Source organism: Sciurus vulgaris, assembly GCF_902686455.1.
Source record: "Sciurus vulgaris genome assembly, chromosome: 3".
NCBI classification, from domain to species: domain Eukaryota; kingdom Metazoa; phylum Chordata; class Mammalia; order Rodentia; family Sciuridae; genus Sciurus; species Sciurus vulgaris.
Window position 1 is genome coordinate 101,687,216 of NC_136463.1, and position 21,003 is coordinate 101,708,218.

Sequence of the window (21,003 nt, forward strand, 5' to 3'; positions counted from 1 at the left end):
TCCCCTAATAATCTATGTGAAGATGCAGAAACTGAAGTCCTTACACACACGACGGTTATAAGCAAGTTCCTGTGTGTGTGTATGGTTATGTGTGTGTTTTAGTAAAACAGGACTTAAAAACAATCCAAAAGTCAATCTGTTCTTCAAAAAAAAAAATGTTTTCTCTCAAATAATAAGAAAACAATCAATCCATGAAGAATACTTTGTATATAAACATAGGTTTTCCAAGAAAAAAATGATAACATTCCTTTTGTACATAGCGCCACACAGATCTGCAACAAATACTGACATGTAAAGAAAAATTTTGACTTAGGATACTAACAAAAGGACTATGGTAATAGTGTGTAGAAGTCAAACCCATCAAAACTTCATGAAAAGAACTGAAATATAAAGCAGACCTGTGCACAAGTCATACCTTTAGGAGACATTATAATACAGATTTCATTGTCACCTATTAATCATTTATAATAAAAGCAAAAGCATTATAAAATATGTATTAAACACCATTAGGTAATGTTGCTATTACCATTTCTTTTGAATACATGATTAAGTCTTAGGAAGATTTATAAGCCCTATTACTTTTTTCTCAATGTGTCTCTAATAAAATCTTGTATTTGTTCTGATGATGAATCTGGACAAATGTCTCGAAGAATCCAAAGCTAAAGAGAGATAAGTGATAGAGACAACCAAAAAATAAATGACCTAAATTAAAGTGTTTGACTCAAACAGAGAAATTTATTAATCGTTTAAAAGTTTTATCATCATGGCTTCTGTTTTATTCAATAATATATGGATGAAACAAAGCTTACAACAAAATAAATGAATAACATAAAATTAAGATACTTGATACCTTGAAATTTTAGCTCACTGACTAACCAACATATTGAATTTTAATTTGAAATATGACAAGTATGGGTTTCAGAGTTACTAATATATATATTCAAATATCAATTCCAACATTTTCTGGTTAAATGAAATGGTCCAAATTGTTGATTCACTCTGAGTGAGGATTTTCTCATGAATAAAATAGGAATATTGACCTCTTCTTTATAAAATTGACATTTGGATTAAAGGACTATATGCATTTTCACACATACTAGATGCTCAATAAAATTTCCATTCTTCTCGTTCCCTATTCATTTTGATTTTTTTTCATTTTTCCATCTTCATTCCCATATGTAATATTCATTAGAATTTCAACTAAAGCCTGCTCTTTTCTCAAACTGCATTTCCTTCTCCCAAAATCTGATTTATTTTCATTATTTCCAAGTGCCAAAGTCTCATCTCTTTCTTCTGATTACTTCTGATATTTAGTTCTGCTTTTATAGCTTCTATCTCTGAATGTCATAGCATGCCTCAAAATTATCATATCCTAAAGCACAATTGTTATCCAATTATCAGCTCTAGCCCTGCTATTCTCAGTTGATACCACCACTTTGAAAATCATCCAACATTTCAGAGTGGTGGTGCACACCTGTAATCCCAGAGGCTCAGGAGGCTTAGAGGAGCAAAAGTTGGAAGCCAACCTCAGGAACTTAATGATGCTGTAAGCAACCTAGAGGGACCCTGTCTCAAAATAAAAAAATAAATAAATAAAAAGGGCTAGGGATGTGGCTCAGTGATTAAGTACCCTTGAGTTCAATCCCTGGCACAAAAACAAAACAAACAAGCAAAAAGCATTGCATAAACTTTCCTTCTCATTCATTTTCTACTGAATCACCAGGCTGTCTCAATCCTACCTGTGATTTATTTTTTCCCACCCCTTATCCAAGTCATTGCTTTAATTACCACATTTAACGCTGTCTCCTCAGTCATTAGATGCTGTTTCTGAACCATTCATTATAAATGTTAGATTTATACTTTTTGACAATCTTCCTTCATAATCTGAAGAATGAAACTGAAATATAGACGTCCCTAATCTAGCTCATCCTTCACCTTTACCTTGAGAATGTACTTTACACTAAGTCACCATTTGGTCTTCCATTTTACTAAACATATCTTCTTTCTCACTGACGATGACAAACATCCTTCCAAGATCAGCTGAAACAGAAGAGTTTCTCTTTTGGAAGGCCTCAGGACATTTAACTAGGAAATTGGTTCTACAATCTTTTATTCTCCAATAACTGTTTTTAATATGCTAGATTATTGTGCTTTTTCCAATGATACATATTTATTTGTTCATAGGTTTTTATACATGACATATGCCTATATTTTTCCACTACATGAACAACTTTGTAGAGGTAGAGCCCTGGATTTGGTTTACTCTTGAGACACCTTTGTAAATTATACTCTGGAAAAATAAGAAGCACTGAATAACTCAAGTTGAATGAATGAATTGTGTAACATCCTCTCAACCTGACATATATATTTGCAAAATAAATGTCTGTTGAATTTAATTTAAATGCATTAGTATGGATGGTGCTAATTGTTTCTTATTATACATAGAATCTTACAACCTTGGTACCAATTGTCCCTTATTTTTCAATGTGTAATTAAAAACTAATAGCAAGCTATAAATTTTATTTTATCAATAAGTAATTTGTGGTCCCTAGACAATCTTGCATATTTCTGAGAAGTGTAGTTTACAAAATATTTGCAAAATGACTAATATATTTTAAGCATTTACCGATTTGAGGTAATGTCTTGAAATACACCAAATGTTTTTCTTGCTAATTGTTATGTACCATTGTTTTTCAACTCAAACATTGTATTCAAGCAACATCTAACTTTGGAATCACATTATTAAGGAAAACACAAATGTTCCAGGGTGCAGTAGAGACCCAAGTACTTAGTTTTTTTTTTTTTTTTTTTTTTTTAATGTAGTCAGAGGTTTTCCTCATACTTTGGCTTTCTGAAAGGAGTTCCAAAAGGTAACACTCTGGAAAAAAAAAAAAAAAAAAATGAAGTTTAGCAACTCTCTAAAAGACTACCCTCCATAGAAGTAATCAGTGATTTCAGAAGCAAGAAGTTAGGATGGAGTGGGGATTTATTTTGAATGGATTAACTGACTTGGTCATTATTAAGTTTGAATCTTTTACTTCCTATGCAAAGCCTTTCTTAGTGATAATACATCTTCAAACTTCTAACCCCCTTGTTCCAAGTAGCTGTCTGAAGCCTTCAATTAGATTCCTTATGAATCTAAAGAAGATAAGTGGTATGAAGACACAAGTAAAATGCATTAGAACATGTCCTGAAAATATTTATTTTTGCTCTTTCAAAAATGCTGATACTCAATTTTTATTTTTAATCTTGATTTTATCTGAAATTTGGGCAGATTTGATGAGAACTGGGTCAACAGGTAAGGTAAATTTTAGACTATCAAGTAGGACATAGAAACATTAAAAATGTTCAAGAAAAATATTTAAATTATGCACTACAAATTCCCTGAAGCTCTGGGAGAAAGAGTAATTAAAATACCCTTTTAGGATATGGATTTTTATATTATGAGTCAATACTACAATACTTCATGATGATTTTTTCCTGTTCTTTCTTTAATGGATTTCAGTAATCTCTTTATTCATTTTTTTTTTCAACAAATAGTGTTTACTCTATGTTCTGCAGCCTAGGGATTCAGAGTGGACAAACATCCCTAGCCATATAGGGCTTATATTTTGATGGTGAAATAGACCATAAAGATAAATGAGTCAATTTGGAAATTTTTCTGTCAGTAATAAATACTACCTGTAAAATGGTATCAATATAGCCACAAAAAGGTTCCACTTTATTTCCCATCTTTAACTTAAACACTCAGTATGTTTTTACTGAATTTGTCTTGCTTCTTAATTTTCCAAACCCTTTAGTCTTTTCCTCTACATTCCTTACTCGCCACTGTGCTTCTTCTGTCCCTACACCCTTTCCTTCTCTAACAATTTCTCTCCCTAAATGATTTGTGTTCTCTGGCAGCTCTGTGCTAAAGAAAGTGATATATCCTGATGAAGCCATTAAGCACTGTACTACAGACATTAAGAGGATGATATAGGCATGATTTCAATCATGCAAAAGGAAACTACCCTTGCTCTGAGAAGGAAAAGCACCAGAGAGCTTAACCCACTCTAGTCTACATTTTCATTTCATTAGATTCAAATCTTGGGATGTCAGAACAAATTAACACTTTTCCCCCCACAAGGCAATCACTATAAGTATCATCGTCATCAGATTCATGTCGCACACCCGCAGGGAGAAGGCTTAGGACTGAGAATATGCAGCTTGCTGAAAAGAACCAAAGTACAAATTGAAGAGAAATGGGTTGATAATATGGAAAAATTATGAAAAGAAAGTGGGAGCTTTCACTCTGGAAATTTTTCCTTAAGAATGGCTATTATACAAAACGCACAATACTATTTTCAAGTACTGTTACATTCCCAAATTATGTTTATTTGTTTAATTACCCACACATTAAAGTATTTCAAATATTCAATATTCTTTGGAATATAGATGTAACTTACTTTAGAAAATAGATCTTTAAATGTCATGTAGAAATTGTGTATTTGGGGGTGAATAAGAGACAAATGATTATGAAAAAATGTGCTTACTTGATGCAAAATCAGAATGATGACGCTTTAATTTGGAGCTGTCATAGGAATAGATATGTTCAAGCCTCTTCATATATATTGACTGTTTGTTAAGGTTTGAGTTTTTAAAAACTAAAATACTTTCAGTTTATAAGGTGCATCCTATAGTACCGTTGGTTATACATATCAAATTAAATTATATAAATACATGAATATCATAATATTTAAATATTTTGTTATATTGGTAAAAATATCAATAAATTCTGTCTAACAAATCAGAGATGTTTACCCTTTAGGAAGGTCAGTTAAAAATTTAACAATGATTATAAAATGTTTTAATTCCTTTCCCAAATACTATTTCACAAAAATACCTATGGTGTCTTTCATAATTACAAATGCAGAATGATTTTTAAATACAAATGAATAAATTAAGCATTTAAGGTGAAAATGATGTTAAAATATACAACTCACCTTCTTAATGACAATTTAAACTAGTTCAACACCAAGATTATTTTCCACACAAATCTCCTAATTCCCTCTGAAATATATTGAATATATTTCAAACTTTTATTGATAACCTAGGTTCATAATTAATAATACCAATTATTGGACTGAGCTATACTAACATGAAGACGGTAGGGCCTGTGGAACTGTGAAGGACCATTTACCTCCACATAAAACAGCACTGAACTATTCAGCTTTAAAGACCTGGTGGCCTGCTTTTCTTAGCTTATATTTTCATCTCTTCTTTTATGTTATATGAAAATCTTTTAGTTTTCAATACCATTTCTGCAACTTATAAAAGCAATCCTCTGCTTAAATTAATGTGATCTTAGAAAACGGAAAAGTCTCATTAGAATTAAGTAAAAACTAAGAGCATATAGATCTAAATAAGAATCACAGGCTCTCCTCTTTAAGATGTATAGAAAGATAGTGAAATTGCTTCAAACCAATGATATTTTGTTAATGTGTGTGTGTGTGTGTGTGTGTGTGTGAGAGAGAGAGAGAGAGAGAGAGAGAGAGATATGAATGATTGATTTATCTTAATAATGATTAGAGAGGTTATTCTTTAAAAACACACAAACTAGAATATAAACAAATATGTCAGAACTTGGAACAATGGACAGATCTGGTAACTGGTGTGTTCAATTTGTTCTTATATTTGCTGCTTTGACATTTTTATTCTTTTTTTAAGATGGATGATATTTCTTATGTAGGTAAAATAATTTAACATGTGCTTCACATGGCACAATTATGCTGCCAATCAATTCTTCAGAAATCAGGTCAGTCACTTTTCAGCTGCTTTTTGTCTCTCTACCATTTTATTCATTTGTTCCTTCCTTCTGGATTGAGCAGCAGAGAAGGTAAAATAGTAATGTAATAACAGTCTGTTGGTGTGTGCTTGAAAACAGTCTTCTGGAGAGAATGGCCACGTGCCCTGGTTACCCAGTTTACGGCCTTTGTCCCAGCAGTGCATCCTCTATCACTCTCAAAGCTACCCAAGTCTGAACAAAGATTGCCAAGGTCACACTAATCCTAAATTAACAACTACAAGTGAGAGGCATGGAGAAGTGCATTTATACCTAAATAATTCTATTTTCTGCTTTTTGAAGAGTTCCTGACCAAAAGTGCATAAATGTCATTCAAAAGTGCTTTTCTATAAAGGAGAGATTATATAAATTTTACAGGTTTATGGTCTCCAAAATATCTCCTTAAGGACAAATTCTCCACTCTTATCTTTTTTGTGGGGGGTGGGGGGCAGTTAGGAAAACTTTCTAATGTCAACAACTGCGATGGAATGTAATGTCAATAAAATGTCAAAACATAAATCTAAAAATAATTTAATTTAAAATAAATGAAGTCATCATTTATATAATTCCATTAGGTTTTTCTGTCAGACCCTAATTCGAAATGTGTAAATTATTAACCACATTACATTGTATTCAGTTCTTCATTTTTCACTAATAGGTGGCTGCCTAAATTTCTACAGTTGCCATAATTTTTCTTGAGAATTTATAGAATTTTAATATTAGATTACATGGAAAAATACTTCCTAGGGTTTTTTTTAAGCTTACGTTTTTACTCATCGTGTTCAACTACTAAAAATCAATTTATTAAAAGTGTATAAGCAGCTGGAGAAAGCAGGGCACTCTGCTGCAGCTGCTTCAAACCTTAATTTCTGAAAATTGGGAATCTCTTGCAGAATATTTATCCTTCATACCTCTGAATTAACAAGGAAACAGATTTGCACTACAAATGTTTATCCTTCTTAAAAATTCAGGCGTGTGATTGTTGTAGTTCTAATTTAACACTATAATTTCTAGCAAGCTTCATGCTAATCTTCAGGATTTTTGTTGACCTGCATGCCCACCATTTTGTTTTGCCATCTACCACCCCAAATTATCTTACCAGCATCCTGAATCAAACTCTGTTCCCTGTTGAAACAAAACTTTATGCTTTGATTTCCTCATTTGTGCTGACTGTATGTTTCCAACCTTTATCCTGATGATTTATCTCAGTAAAATGCCTGTATCTGATCATTACTCCTTCATTCTTGAGAAACAGCCTGGTGTTTTAATGAGCTTTTTGGCTGTTGTGACTAAAAGGCCTGACCAGAATTATTGTGGAGGAGGAAAAGTTCATTGGCAGCTCATAGTTTCAGAGGTCTTGGTCTATAGACAGCCAGCTGCATTCTCTGGGGCTCCAGGTGAGGCAAAACACCATGGTGGAAGAGTGTGAGGAGAGGCAAGCAGCTCACAGAATGATCAGGAAGCAGAGAGAGAGGGAGAGAGTCCACTTGCCAGATACAAGATACCCCCAAAGTCACCCTCTAAATGCTCCACCTCCTCCAGCCATACCCTACTGGCCTTCAGTTACCACTCAGTTAATCCCATCATGGGATTAATCCACTAATTGAGTTAAGGTTCTCATAACCCAATCACTTTACTTCAAAGCCTTCTTGCATTATCTCACACATAAGCTTTTGGGGACACCTAATATCTAAACCATAACGCCAGGTGACACCACATTCATTCTCATGCAGGTGGGCATGCTGGCAAGACTGTTTGCCAGGTCCTGGTACAAAGACATCTCTATGTAGTGGAGGGTGGCAGTGTATATCAACCTCCCAAGTCTACTGTGTAGGTGTGGAGTCGACATCTGAGTCAAGTGACTCTTGCCAAAGCAATGTCAATGGAATGGAGAATAAAACAAGATCTGTTGAGAAGATGATTTCTCTGGAACAGAAAGTTCAGAGGAACAATGAATCTTACTTGGTTCAGGTAAATCATCAGTTTCCTCAAACAGGGGCAACACTCAGTAACATGGGAACCAAGTCAGTTATTATCTTTGAGCTAGGATTTTAGCATCATTCATTGATTCCTCAGATTGAAATGACAAGTTTTCCCCCTGGAAGTTTAACTTCAGTGCTGCCTGCTTGAATAATAAAGATTAGGCATACTCCTGGAAATTGCAAGTTTTGTGGAAACATACACAATCTTGTTTCATAGGTTGTTTGAAAACATATTGGGTGGGCATTCCAGGTTTTTGCAGGTGTTGGTGATAACAAAAGAGGGTGATATTCAGATTAGTATTCTGATCAAAGCTCCAGGCAAGCATAGAAGGAAAACAGAAGATTCTAAAAGAGCTTCCCAAGCAGGCATCAGAAATGGGTAAACAAATCTTTTTTGATCCCTGCTATGGTTTTAGATAATTGGTTTCTGTAACTTATAAAGTATTCAATATAAAGATATCATGCTTAATCAATGACCAAGAAAAACAAGTCAAAATGAAAATCACAATTGGAAGAAAAAGATCATAATATTCTTAAATAAAAGTCCGTTTATATTTAAACCCAAATGTGTTTGAATGTTAAGAATGAACCATGCGTCAAATTCATTCATGGTTTATAACATCTACTTGGTACTCAAAAATATTTCAGGACACTATAAATTGTGCAAGATTGTTCCACATAGGTTGCTTTACCTTAAAGAAAGTGTTCATGAGGAACTCTTTAAGAGACCATTCAGGTGAAACATATAAACAGTGAATTTATGCTACCATTTAATTTGGGCTACACTTCAAAACTGTGATCTTCTATATTATACAAAACCTTGAAATCCACATCTCCACATCTGCAAGGGTTCTTCTATGATTTTTAAGCTGCATATAGTGAAAAGCAAAATATAGAGCAACTTAGTGTTTAAGAGCTTACCTTTAAAGAGAGTAACTGCACTGACACCATTCACACCCAGGCTGTGGAAGCAGAGAGTGAGACAAGAGATAAATAAAAATATATCCTACATCTGTGATAATTTTGTTCTTCAAAAAACTAGAAGAAAAAAATATCATTGGTCAATGACTGTGACCCTCACAAATTTATAAACTGATATCATTGTTCATAATTTCAGATGTTAAATCAATGTACATGGTACATCAAACTTTTCTGTCTGGACTTAGCAAGTGTTAGTAACTGTATTAAAATGGTTCTAAGAGCAAAAAGTTTGTAAATGAAAAATAAAACATCAAAGTTGGTGTTCAGGTCTGTAAATCAAACTGTACATGTTTGAGCAGACTATTCAATTGAATGTTGCTAAATGATTCATAGAATGAGAAATATTTTAGTAATAACTATCTTCCCAGTTACCTTTAGAATTTAATCAAATATCAATTTTAAAATATTTGGGTATAATCACTATCAATTATCATAAATAATTTTCAAAGCTAAATGTATTCTCATGGTACTTACTCAGTACTAAATAAACATTTACAGTCATTACTTAATCTGATCTTTATGAGTCAGATGTTCTTCAACAATGAAGAATCTGAGCTTTTTGAGAGCCCTGATGATTGACTTAAGCTCACAAAGCTGGAATGTGTTCCAACCTGGATTTCTAACCTGTCATTATGCTTAAAATCTAGATATGCTTAATATATAAAGTATTTTGGAATGCATTGCTATGAACTATAAATCCAAATAAATTCTATTTAAATACACTAGTTAAATTTAAAGCAATAATTGTTGACCATCAAAATATCTATTTGAATTTAGGCAAAACGCAGTGTCCATAGCTACTAAAAATGTTTTCCACATGAAATGCTAGGCTAAAGAAATTTGATCTCCTGTGTTATATTCATCTTTAAACCTTAGTTCTTCTTTGAGGAATTCTTCTGTGATTTAAAATAAGATATAATCCCAAGCAAAATTCAAATACTTTATGTTAGTTGTTAATGAATGGATGAAGTTATGAACAATGAATCTGGAACAGCACTGTTTTACAGGCTGTCTGCATGGAAATGCTCTATGTTTGCACAGTCTACACGTGGCTACTGAGCGAATGTGACTAAGGGAACTGAAAACTAATTGTTATAATATATTTTAATTCAACTGAGATAGCCCCATGAGGTAAGCGGATACTTCAGTAGGCATCACAACACTGGCGTCTTACCACCTGAAGTGTGATCTGAGGACCAGCAACACACTGTCCCAGGGAACTTGTTAGAAATGTAGAATTAGGATCCCAGGAGTCTGAGCACTCGCTGGCAAGTTCTCTAGTTGATTGAAATGCACTTGTAATGTTTGAGAATGAGTGATTTAATGATATTTTCTATACCTTTTAAATTTTATCAAAAACATAAATCATGATATGACTTTCAAGAGTACATAGATAACTCTCTCTTTGGAAAACGCTATATTTCTATGGACATTTAAAAGGTAGGCAATGAGTTGAAGATTTTCAAATATCCAGATGTTTGACATTATGTTTCTAAAGTATCCAACCCCAAACACTCTCCCCATGAAGGTTTGCCTCCAGATGTCTGGCAGCATGTAGGTGCCCAGGATGCCCCTTGGAGATGCTCATGGCTAACTTACTCATGGTACACTTGTGAATTTCCATGATGATCTGAAAAGGAAAACAAATGCTGTTTATCTGAAATGGTTGTGTCATATGAAGCAATTAAATGTGTTAAGGGAGAGTGGGTACTGAAGTGTGCAGTGCTGTGCTCTTCTGCTTGTGCCATTTCCTAAACACAGACCAGAAACCTCAGTTTGCTAGAGAATACGTATTAACACTGCCTGAAAATGAAAAACAGATTATCTCCATCTAAACTCCTACTTCTCTTCCATTAGTGTTTTAGTTAGGCAGCTGTAAAGTAGACAACTAATTAATTGCTAAATACTGACCTCTGACCTGTCAAAGAATAAGAAAGGACAAAAACATTTTATGTGGATTAAGAATCATGATTAATGTTTTTAACTTCTCTTGCTAAGTTTATTTTATTTTTATTTTCTAGTATGTTAAAATCATTTTAAGTAGAAAACATTGTGATCATTCTCATTGAATTACTATCACTGGGTTGCTGAAGGGTTCGGTTTTAAGGTCCCTGGACAGGCATAGAGCAGGTGGCCCTGCATTATCATCATCTAAGGCATGCCGTCATAGGTGTGATGTCCACCTGCTTGCCACTTTTTCTCTAACATGTAAAGTTGGCATTGCATTTGGAGTGGACATACAAAAAGAAAATTGTATAAATGCCAGCAATCCATTAGAAAACAAACAACCCTTTTATCTATTTTTTCCATTAATCTTCTAACACATTATTTAGTTAGTTTATTTTGACTGTGGAGGCTTAGAAACTAAAGCTGCCTCTAATGGGGTGGTACTGAACAAGTAAATTCAAGTGGAAGTTGGAAGGGTAGTGGCATACACATGGTCAGGAACATTCTGTACACACCAGAGAAGGAGGAGCTATAGATGGGCCCATTGGAGGACTCAGCCATGGAAATTGGTTGACTTCCACTGCATAGTCTCAGGTGAGGTCAAAACCTGGAATTTCTAGCAAATATTTCTATTTTTTTTTTTTTTTTTGTCAGCTTCTTTCTGACTCTCTATAGGTATAATTTCTGAGTTTTAGTTCTTATTAAATTCCAAGGACCATTGATAGTCAACTCTCTTGCCTCTTGACAGATAAGTAATAGCCCATTAGATGAAAGTTACTTTCCCTTGCTCTCTTCTAACCATGCATTCCTCCACATAAATGGTGGGAACTTTCTCTTCTTTTCTCCCATTTCAGTGGGCAAGAATTCCATCTCCACCCCAGGAGTAATCTTTCCACTTATATTCTGGATAATGTTCTCCCCTCTTCCTCAGGGGACTCAACATATTCACTAATCCCTCTCACTTCTAAAATCCATTCTTTAGTGATTTTCTTCTATTAAATATACAAAAGAGTACTTATATCTAACATTAAAATTTCTATTAAAAATCAGGTTTCCTCTTGACATCATGGTATACTCGGGTTGCATCTTCTGTATTTCAGAAGCAAACAAACAAACAAAAAATCTATTATTGAATTCTCTCAATACAGAGAAACTTTTTCTCTCTAACCATTTTTTTTTTTTTTTGTACTGGAAATTGAACCCAGGGCCTTGCACATGGTAGGCAAATGCTTAACAACTGAACTATATCCCCTCCAATACTTTTTAAAAAACTTTCTTAACATGTTTTCCAGTGATTTTTGATTATTAAATCTTATCTCTTTGTGTATGTATGTGTGCATGTGTGTGTGTGAGCACTCCTTTGGCTTCTGTGCACTTCTCTAACTTCCTCACCAGCAGCTCTTTTTGAGGCTATAGTCTTTGGATACCTATTGGAACTTCTTTTCCTGGTCATGCAATGAAATGGGAATGCCAGGGAGTTTGTATTCCCCTAGTCTTGTCCTTTAAAAGTGACTGACTGGTTCAGAGGAATAAAAGCCAGCTCCATGGACTAAGCTAGAAATCGCTTTGAGCTATAATTTACACTTGAGAACACGATGCATAGATCAGGATGACACTGTAGGTGACGCTAAAACTGGACCCTTGCTTGGCTTTTTCCCTTCCACTTTCTGCTTCTGTCATACCAATACTAGGATATCCTAGGAGCATTTCCTTAATAAATTACTTGCACATGAACTCTCATTTTCAGGTCAGCTTCTGCGAATGACAAATTCAAACACAAATCAAATTCTTTCTACTTTAGGCCTTCACATATGGTACTTCCTCTGCCATTGCATCTTTTTCCTTCAGTTTTTGCACTTCTTAGTCTTCAACTCTCATTTAACATCACCTCATTGTGGAGGCCTTCACTGACCACTTGGTTACCAAACACTATTCATTTTCATTATAGTCCTTTGCATAGGTTGCAGCTATTTGTTGTCTATTGGTTCATACTTTTGGTTACAAGTCTTAGACTGAATTTCTATGAGAGGAGTTTTGGCCATACAAGTGTGCCTGGTGTCTGGCACAAGTCAGTCACTGGTCGTAAACATTCAAATATCTGTCAACTGCCTCCATTAAAGACTACTAGTTAAATGAAAAGAAAAGTAATTGATTTCACAATTGCTAAAAACATCAAAACATAAATATCAACAAACAAAAAGAAGAAAAAAATTGTATAAAGTTTAAAGCTTTTAGATACCAAATTATCTCTCAATTATCCTCATTGTCCAATAGGCATACAAAATATTAAGTTGCTTACATCTTATACTGATATAAGCAGGCATTTTTTAAAAATAATGGACATGTTATAATAATGAACCTTTTTCTATTTTCCATATCAGATTTATTAGCAGACTTTTTTGAAAATATATCTTTTTAAAATTTTCTATCTTTTGTTTTAACAGTGGAAATCTACCTAAGTGTTGTGAAGGGTTGTTTTCTTTCTCACATGATTATTTCAAGGGAAAAGCACAATTAATTATTGTCTTGAATGAAAGGACAAAACTTATATATTTTCTTCTAGATTCATTTAATAAAGAAGGGGAAAAAAGAGTAAGTCAATTTTAAAATTTAGAGTCAGATAATGACATATGTCATTTTGTGAGTGCCCAAGAAAGCACCTTAGCAAGGAATTATAAGAAGTAAATAACTAAATGGGCAACAGAAAATCGAAGGGCAACGAAGTATTCACCACATAAACAACTTTCAGTAGCTTTCTAACTAATGTACAATTTATATTCATACGTATTTCAATAACCTAGTTCTGCCTCTTGTGACTTACACAGAAGATGTATTGAATATGTTTCTACTGAATAAGATGTTTTTCATTTCTAGTGAGGCCTGGACTTTTCTTGTCTTTGGCCTGCCTCTTTATTTGCTTTGGAATACTCCGAGCACCTTAGATTATTTAGCCAGTTCACAGACCTCTTGCATTTTCCCCTGGAACATATTTATCATGAAAAATATATTATTTCCATTTCTGATCAAATTCATGCTAGAGATAGATTGATCCTGAATATTAAGGATGATTTTAGTGTATCTTCCTGATTATATATAAATGAGAAGAATGTATGCTGAAGATTTTTCTGTATCTCAGTATTTTATTCTTGAAATCTGTTTGAAATCCTGCCCATAAAACAAGAACTTCTGGAAATTCTATCTAAACATTCAAATGTTATAATATAAATATGTATGTAAATACATACATATTTACATTTGTATGAATATCAAGCTAAAGTTATCAATAATGAAGAAAATAATAACTGGTATAACATTGTTATTTGTCTCACTATAATAGTTCATTTTCTTTACTGATGTTAATGTAGGCTAGAACAATGTATTAAGATTTCTATTTTTATTAGAAAAGTACATTAAAAATAGTCCCCAATGGATACTTAATATTAGCTTGCAACATCTGTTTTCTTGATCAGTTCATAACCATTACTTTTAGAAAATAAAACTTACTTATTGGCAGTTGAAAATTTTTCGTACTATAAAGCTTATATGATATAAATTATTACATTGTATCAAATGATCCCTCTAGACTAAACTGTAACTAATGTTACCAAGAACAGTGTCTGATACATGATACATATGCAATTAATATTAATTAAAATATCAACACCTTTCACAGGGCTGCTGATATAAAATATTGTCTTCTGAAAGATGTATCAGCATTCTTTGGGTGGCAAATAAACCAAAGAAAAAACAAAAAAAAAAATACTGAGTAAAATATGCCTGAGGAAAACGCAGTAATTTATTAGATCACATTATCTAAGTCAAGTAGAGCTCAGTTCAATGAAATCATCAGGTCATAGTGTCTTTCCATCTTTTGTCCCTGTTATCTGCCACGTTATATCATTCTTAAATTTGATGTGGCAGCAAGACTGATGACAGAAACTCCAGGCCAATATTCTCCCAGGTTCAAATCAAGCTACAAAACAGAGAAGTGAAGAAAAACACAAAGGGGGGGTACATTTTTCTCAACAATATAAGCAGCCATTTACATTAAAAACTTATCTAACGTGTGTATATGTGTGTGTTTGTGTATACTTGTATGTGTGTTGTGCTAGGGATTGAACCCAGGGCTTTGCAAATACTAGGCAAGGGCTCTACCACTTACATGCCAGTCTCTAAAACCTCTTATGTCTTAACTGGATAAAACATAGGAAATAATTATTGATGGAAATTTTATTAAGGGCAGCATAGGATTTGAGTTCCTTGGAAAATGAAACTAAAGAGGGTGAGCCCAACAATGTCCCTGGCATTTTGCTTGATAACACTTTCTGGACCATGGCATTGAGGATGGGATAACTAATAGAGATCAAGATTATCAATGGGGTAAAAGTCAGAAATCAGAGTTTGGGGGCTACTGAGAAACCTGCATTTAATGGGGTAGTATGCTACAGAGAAGGAAGTTATGGAAAGAAGGAACTCCAGAAATCAGCACAGGATTGTCCGTGCAAATTCGACTAAAGATTAAAACATTGCATACTCAGGATGAAATTATGCACGGTCAGACAAGGAGTAACAATGGGCAAAAGGAACATTACAGGAGAAGAAACAGCCTGCGGTATCATAAGCAAAAAAAACTAATGGGGTTTACAATTGGCTTGGAATCAGTTAGTTGCAACAGCCAGAAAGAGAGACCTTACACTACCTAGACCATCAGTAGAGACCCCCAGAAAATTTTCTGGCATTGCCATAGACCTACACTATAACTATCAATACCAATTCTGGGTCCACAAAATATTGCAAAGAATACTTAGAATAACACCTGTATTTATAAAAACTGTACCCAAGAAACAACACAAATGACATCAACAGAAAAAGAAGCATTTTGTGATACAGAACATACTCAACAATAAAAAGGAATGAACAGGTGACCCGGTGAAACATGGAACACTATCAGTGAAACTCAAAATTTTATGCTGAGCAAAAGAAGCCAGAAACAAGATTGTATGTGATGTTTTCGCTTATGTGATGATCTAGAAATAGATGGTCTACTATGTGCTGAGCTAGATCATCTAGAAGGTTTACAAAATTGATCTAGACAAGACAGAAGTACTAAACCTGGATGATATGAGAAAAATGGCTTTTTGACTATAAAGGACCAACGACATTTTTCTGGATAATAAAAATAGTATATCTTTTGATGAGGATGTGAATTAAATTGTATATGCAGTATTTGCAACTCAGTAAACTGTACATTTAAAAATCTCTTCATCTTATCCTATTTATATTATATATCAATTAAAAAAATACTAGAAAGATCAAACTAGACTGCATTTTATCAGTCTCTGTTCTTATATAAAAACCAAAGTAATATCACCTGTGCTACTATATAAAACTATGACAATGCTTGTTCCCTTTCTCATTTTCTAAGCCTCCCTCTCTCTTTCAATCTTACTCTCTGTCTCTCCCTCAGTAAAGTAAGTTAGAATGTTAATTGTTATTTATGTTAAGGTTTTACTTATTATGATGAGAAATGCTCTGATTATATCTATTTTATCCTCAAGGCACTGTTTTAAGGGTACAAGAACTTTTGGGGTATAAGTTTAATTGAAAGAAATTAAATTATGCATACATCTATTGCACAACTAAATTTCACTTTGTAGATTGTGTGCTTTATATAGATTGTGTGCTTATATATTTGAGACAGGGTCTAAGTTGCCCATGTTAGCCTTGACCTTAACCATCCTCCTGCCTCAGCCTCTGGACTGTCTGGGATTATGGCACACACCATCAGGCTTGGCCATGTACATGGCTTTGAGTAGTTCTTCATCTGTCATCCATTTTTAACTTAAAAGATTATTTATTTCTAAAACGTTGGTAAATAATTTTTACCTTCTGTTTTTAATGTAGTGAACTGTCAGGAGTAAGAAGACTAATCAAAAAAGTTTATGAATATTAGTTATGAAATAAAAATAGTAATTTAACCTCTGCTCTCTGTTACTATGAAAAGAATGTTATACATTTGCTGACTGTGAAATATTGAAAAGTCCTTTCTAATCTTTATCTCCTTAGTTTCACAAAATAAATAAGTTGAACTAAAATATTTTTATGGCTCTAAAATTGCTATGAATTCTGCTCATTACATTATTAATGATATCCAAACAATAGAACAATATAGAATAAAAAGTAACATTGCTTTATGATCAGGTAGATCATGTCCTGCTTATCCTAATTGCTTTCACAGCTCCTACTGGAAAACAGCATTGTTCATCTTGTTCTTTTTAAAATATTGTCTTCCCTACTAAACTGCAAGCTCTATGAAAGTAGGAACTGCATATATCCTCCTAACCACTGTGTTGCCTGACACCTAGTACATTGCATAGCACATAGTATGTAGGTAAAGATGATATTTATTGCTATTATTAGCGTTTAAATTGTGTCCTAGTTCCTTAAAGTTATAGCTAGTCCTTGTGCTAAGTACTTTCAGGACTGTCATATTTCACGGTTCCAGGAAACGCTGTGCACATTTCATCCTGGATACTCTTTTTTCTACTTAGAATAAAATGATAATGTTAATAATAATGGTGACCTTTGATATCTTGCAATGTGTTGACCTTGCTGGACTTTTTATGTAGTTTCTTAGTACTGGCTTAGGAGTTAAGTAGCAGTTTTGCCTTTTAATGAGGAACAAACTGAGAGGTTGAGTAATTTTTCCACCATGATCTATCAAGTGGTAGAGTCAAATTTGAACCCTGGTGATGCAACTGCAGAGACTTTACCCTTAACTGCCATGAACACTGTCTCCCAAAGACTACTTACGAATAAATGGATTTCTATCCCTTTTTACCACCTTAGCCATGTATTATCCATTTTCACACTTAGTCAGTTGAGTCAGTTTTCATTTTCCCTTAAATTTCTGTGTACCTACTTCCCTTTTTGGGCAGAAAAACTCACACATGAAACTCACATGATGCTGCTTAACTTTCTAGAATGAGTTCCTTGACCAGGAGCTGGAGTCCAACTCTAAAGGTTTTTCTTTCAATTTTGGAAGAGTTAGTTTTTCTCAACCGAGTGCTAAATGGCGTGCCTGACAGAGCTGTACCTTTTCATGATGTTGTGTCTTGGATTTTTCCCTTGCATAGCAAAGGGGAGAGTTAGGAATTTTATAACAATCCATTCTAAGGAACTCCTTTTCCCTATTTTGTACAATAAAGCATTTGGATAACCATATATGTTTCTAGATGTTTCTCCACACCAATTTCATACATACACTCACACACACAAAATATGTGGAATAGCCCAGTTTATTAACAGGGGAACAAAGAGGAGAAACACAGATACACATAGCATACTTCCAAGGACACTTCAAGAAAACACAGAAATTCTTACCTTTACAAACAAATTTAAAAAGTGAATTATAATGAGGATAGATGTTATCTACATAAATCACATTTGTGCTCTAAATGATTATATCTTCACATTCTATGTCTCTTCCTATGGGATGTAGAACATGATAGAGGGAACATATTAGGATTCAGGGCAGGAGATATATGCCTAACTTTCTTGATCAAAATTTCTTGTGGTCAAGGTTTGCTAACTTTCTTGTGGTCAATGTTTTGTTACTATTAGACAAACCAAATTGCATTGAGGGGATTCATGAGGTGTTTGCTTCAGGTTTAAACTAAAGCCATGAAGTGCACAATTTCTATCCTTTGTACTATTCTGCTCTTCATAAGCCAAGAAGAGAAGAAGGAAAAAATTATATTTGGAAAAATTATTTCAAAAACATCAGAACGTTTTATAAATGGAACAAGAATTTTCAAAAAGGAAAACATATTTTCTCATGGAATCATCTGGTGGAATCTTTAAGCTGGACTTCAGCCTAGAATAACCTTTTCAGTGGCTTCATTCACTTTTCCCTAGTTCATTTATTCATTAAGTATTTACTTAGCATCTGTTCCCAGTTATATAAGTAACATGAAAAGGAATAACAGCCTGCTTCCCCTCAAAGAACTTGCCTTCTAGTATAAATGTTTCTGCATCATGACTTTGAACATGACATAATATCACTGACAGTTCTACTTTCATGAATCTATTCATTTATACATTGGCCTGAAGTCCTCGGATAAATACTGTACAAGAGTAAAAAATGCCATTCTTATCCCTTAAGTATTATAACTATACATTATATACTATTATAATCTTTGGGAAAATTACATCATATTGACATGCCCTATAGTTTTTGGTAAAAGTAACAAGTGACAGGGTAAAAAGGTCTGTGACACAAAGGAAACATACCCTAAATCCAGCTTGGATAATCAAAGACAACTTCTCAAAAGTGTAAGAGTAGAAACTTAGATGGACTCAAAATTTCAAAATATGGAGGGAAGAACATGGGGAGATTCTATGGTAGGACTCATTGCAAACACAGACTAGCACAGTAAAATCAAGGGTATTTAAAGACTGTCAATTGAAAGTATCTCAAGTACATACTATTCATGAAACTTTCACTAGAAAACATACTCCCTGAGAAACGAAAATCAAAATTACACTAAGATTTCATCTCACCCCAGTTACAATGGCATTTATCAAGAACACAAACAATAGTATATGCTAGTGTGGATGAAGGGAAAAGATACACTTATACATTGTTGGTAGGAATGTAGAAAAGTACAACCACTCTGCAAAGCAGCATGGAAATTCCCCAAAAGACTAGGATTAGAACCACCACATGACCCAACTACCCCATTCCTTGATATTTACCCAAAAGAAGTAAAGTCAGAACACTATAGCAATACAGTTACCTCAATGCTTATAGCAGTATAATTCACAATAGCCAAATTATGGAATCAACATAGATGCCCATAGATCGATGAATGGACTAAGAAATTGTGGTTTATATATAAAATGAATGTTGTTGTCAGCTTTTTCACTGCTGTGACTAAGTGATCTGACCAGCAAAATTATGGAGGAAGAAAGGCTTATTTGAGGACTCACAATTTCAGAGATCTTAGTCCATAGAATGTCAGCTTCATTCCTTGGGGCTAGAGGTGAGGCTGAACATCATGGTGGAAGAATGTGGCAGAGGGAAGCAGCTTGCATCATCAGGAAGCAGAGAGAGAGTCTTCACTTGCCAGATACAAAATATATACCCCAAAAGCCACACCCCGATTTCTTCCTCCAGTCACAACCTACCACTTCAATTAGTCCCATCAGGGATTAATTCACTGATTGGATTAAGACTCTTATAACCCAATCCTTTCTCCTCTGAACCTTCCTGCATTGCCTCACATTTGAGCTTTTTGGGGACGGCTCACATTCAAACCATAACAGTGGAATTTTACTCAGCGATAAAGAAGACTGAAATGATGGCATATGCTGGTAAATGGATAGAAATGGAGAACACCATGCTAAGTGAAATAATCTACTTTCAGAAAATCAAGGGACAAATGTTTTCTCTCATATTTGGAAGCTAGAGCAAAATAAAGACAGAGGGAGGATTGGATATCATAAAGAGAGAGGGAAGTTAAATAGAGTAAAAGGAGATTGAGAGGACAGAAGAGGGCTGGGAAAGGAGAGGAAATGCAGAATAAAATTTTTAAAAATCATACTATGTGCATATACATGAATATACCACAGAAAATTTAATCTTTATGTATAAGTAAAAAGAACTGTTCAAACATAAGTAGATGACCAAAAGAAAGATTAGTTGAGTAGAGAAAGGAGAATTGGGGGGAGGCAGGAGGAAAGAGAAAGGGGGAAACCATAAACTAAGATCAAATCTTATGCATGTACAAATTTGTTGAGATGAACCCAATTATAACTACAATTCTCTAGTAAAAAATGAAAATAAATATATGTAAAGGAAACATAAAATTTGCTCTCTGAACTTAGATAGAATTTCTTCTTATTCCCTATTGAATTTATAATATCAGTATAACATCCAACATGGAAAAGATGCTTCATAACAGCTTGAAAAATTGCAATAAAAGTTTTAATCAATTGGGACAAGCATAATTTAAAAATTTTTGAATTGTGAGTAAGGGTAAGTTAAGGTGAGTTATAAAAGCAAGATATAGAATTTTGAACTTTCTATATGAATTGGGATATATCCTAATTAAATAGGAAAATGTCATTATAGAATCAAAGTCTGCTATTGGAATTTTAAATTGACGTGCCAATTAAAACAGAGAAGAGATTCCAAAAGTAAATGAGAGAATGTTCCAAATTATATCACTTCAATCTTTTTTTTCACTGAAATATTTTTTATATTTTGGT